This window comes from Austrofundulus limnaeus, unplaced genomic scaffold (genome assembly GCF_001266775.1).
Source record: "Austrofundulus limnaeus strain Quisiro unplaced genomic scaffold, Austrofundulus_limnaeus-1.0 Scaffold215, whole genome shotgun sequence".
NCBI classification, from domain to species: domain Eukaryota; kingdom Metazoa; phylum Chordata; class Actinopteri; order Cyprinodontiformes; family Rivulidae; genus Austrofundulus; species Austrofundulus limnaeus.
Genome location: NW_013952617.1, coordinates 874,371 through 877,958, shown reverse-complemented (window position 1 = coordinate 877,958; position 3,588 = coordinate 874,371).

Here is a 3,588-nt window from a genome sequence, read left to right as displayed (position 1 = left end):
GTTTTATTATGCGAAAAGTTGTGTTTGTTTTTAATGAAATGAATAAATGAATTAAACTTGAACTAAAAGTAACAAAAGGCTTCATTGAAGCTACATTTAGCAAAAGGATAGATAGAAGCTAAACGTATCAAAAGGCAGGCTAAAAGCTGACTCTGGCTCCACCATGTAAGGYTGGATGGACAAGTCTTTCTTTGTTGACATCTTTTAATTAATTTGTAAATATCTCTTTCAATGAATTGCTTTGGAAGCTGGAAGGGGACGGWGTGCAAAGCGTCTCGTTTGGATTTAAAGAGACAGCATCAAAACGAGYTGATCTGAGACAGCTCAGAAAAGGGGTGAAAGAGGAGCTTGTSGAGTTACAATAAGGAGGAATTCAAATCAAAGTATTGCAGGTCCACTTGTATGGACCCCAACTGAATGATTTTATTGTGAAAAMAAAGGATTCAAAAGCATGACACGTCTCCTTTAATGGAACATGTGTTGAAGTTTATACAGACCAAAAAATCATTTAGACAGGTGAGATTGACAGTAAGAGCCCCAAACATGTAATTATACTGTGTGCTCTTGTAAACACGTTCCAAACATCTACMCTGAGGCTGGTCTTTAAATGGCAGAATTGCAGACATAATGATTTTCAAACGCAGGTGAGCATCTTCAATGAGGGCAAGCGGCGGGGAAACAGGATGTGGTGGCAAACAATTAGCGCCAGTTGCCCGCCTAGCTGTGAAAGGTCATTAAGACCTGGTGTGCAGACCGGAAGACATACCACTGAGCTTTGCTTCATGCAGACTCATGCCCTTAATCACACCCACAGTCACAGAGACATTTCATTAAGTAAAAAACAAAAAAGATGGAAATTTAAACATTGGTTTTTCAGTGATAAAATTCAAGCAATATGTTGTTTCAAAAGGACCAGACTCTGGTAGTTTCAGCTGATTAAAGTCAATGCATCACAGGGGTACAGCATCATGACTCATGGAAGTTAAAGTGCTTTAATAAACTCCACTGGTTTCAGGTTTTTGAAAAACATGGTTTTGTTATGTGGACAGACAAACCACCATTTTTCTGCTTGTGTGTGTAAAAACAAGACCATTCACCACCAAAAGGTGAAAAGCAGTTGATAGGCTTTGTCTGTGTTTGTGTGTACAGCTATCTTTGCCTACAGCTATAATTATTAATCTCTTGAGGCACAATGGTGTGGTTGGTAGAGCTGTTGTAGCTTAGTGAGAATCTTGGTCTGAGTTTGCATGTTCTTTCTGTGCATATATATAATTTTATTGCTCTTCCAGTTTAGGMTGACTGGTATATTGAAATTGTCTGTAAGTGTGAGTGAGCGAATTGTTTGGTTCGTTTTTGGAACCATATGTGAGGAGTTCTCTTATGGACTGGAACCAGCAATGGATACATGCCTAACTATGTGGAGTCCAACAGAATTAAAGAGTTCAGGGCAAAGGGGCTAAAGTGACCATGTGATGCACTAAACCCCACCCCTTAGACYMTRAAGTCCTGAAACATTCCAACACTATCAGGACCTTGGACAGTTCTTTCAGCCCTTCACACTGTCTAAAGCAGTGATTCCCAACCAGGGGGTATGTGAGCATTTTACAGGGGGTACCTGGAAAAATTTCCCAGGTGTGTAAAAAATAAATGAATAAAAATAGGGCTGAGATATGTAGGGCCCTATGATTTTTGCAATGCAGAAATTGCAGTCAAAATCATGGAATTAACACAAAATGGAATCCAGTATAAAACGTGGAATCTCATGGCATTTGCTCATTTGAGTGAGTTTCTGATGTATTTTGGATGCTGCTGTTTTCTGCACCTGTCATTTCCTGCTTTATTTATTCAATTACTTATTCACTTTCAAGGCAACATATTTATCTTTGTGTTTAATTTCAGTTGAAAAAAATAAAATGCCTTAGAATTAAATGTTCTAGGGGGGTTAAATAAATAATTTTCATTTAATTATCAGCTGTAGTAAATTGTAGTTTTGGAGAATTATCATTACATTTGACTGAAGGGGTACTTGTGGTATGACAACATGGCTCAGGGGGGTACACAAGTCTAAAAAGGTTGAGAATTACTGCCTTTACACAATGACTGCTGAATATTTGCACCAGAAGGACGAAGCAATTAAATTTAATGGATGAACGGGCCTCCAGTCCAATTTTGTTAAAACTTGTGGAAAATGATAAGTGAAAGCACCCCTAAAACTAATAACAAATTCAAGATGGCCGCCATAGTCAACTGACTACGGAAAGTACAAAATAGGCTGTAATTCAGCAAAAGTTACAGCTGAAATTTGATACAACACATACTGTTTTCCAAGTGATAACATTCGTTTCTTATTTGTCTTATTTCTCTTGGACAATTAAAAGTAAGGGAGATCCCCTGGTTTTACCTCCTTTGTTTTAACAAAACTTTATAGTCTCAAATGACAAAATGCTTGTTGACGCAGCAACATTTGAATGAATATTATTATTGTTAAAACTTTATTTGACCAAAACACCCATTGAGATTAAAAATCTCTTTTTCAAGGGAGTCCTGGCCAGGATAGGCAACAGTACAGTTATGTAACCAAGCCACACATTCAAATACAAAAAGRAAATAAGAAACATAAACATGCGAAATACATTTCAAAGCAAAACTAAGACGATGTACACATTATGTTATGAAGCACAGATCTCCTCATTATCAATTTAAAAGCTTCAATAATCTRTTAAATTCTAGTAATTCTGCAACATATTCCATGCAAAAGGTGCGGAACGAGAGAAAGCCTTTTTAAACATTTCTGTTCGGGCAAATAAAACTAAAAGCAACAAAATGTCACAATTTTTTCCCCCTGAAAGTTTAGCAAACATAAGATTGGAGCCTTAATTTGTGCACATACAACTTTCATCCACACTCGAAAAATGAAATGTTGGATTTACTTAACCATGATATGTTACCTGGTTCCACTTAACTGAGTTGAGTAAATTCAAAGCAACATACTCATGTTCTTTGGCTAAAAAACTGGTATATTGCTTTGAATTTACTCAACTCAGTTAAGTGGAACCAGGTAACATATCATGGTTAAGTAAATCCAACATTTCATTTTTTTACAGTGCATGAATGAAAGAAAAGTCAGAAAAAGATTGAAGGAGGCAGAATTTGGCAGCAGGGATTTACCATCAACACCTTTAGCTGCTTGTACGCAGGGAATGGCAGAAACCTGTGACAGCCTCCTTTGATTTAGTCCTGAATATCAGACTGTGACATCACACCTCATTTCTGGCAGCTGTAGGGACAAACACAAGGATACCTACATGTTGGCCGCCAGCTTTTTTTTTTGTTTTGTGGAAATGGAAAATTCAATACTGTTTAAATGAGAATCAACACTCTTTTATTAATTTTAGTTTTTAGCGTATTTGCAAGGTTGAGTGTAATTCTTTTTTTTTTTACATTATAGAGACCATGTTCTCTTCTTTTGCAGACCTCAGGAAAGCATCTGAATAATAAAAAAGTGAATGTAGCTGAAGCCTTTAGATGTATGAATAGATTATAAAGCACTGCAGATGATTCAGACGTGGTCTCAATAAGGAAAATGCA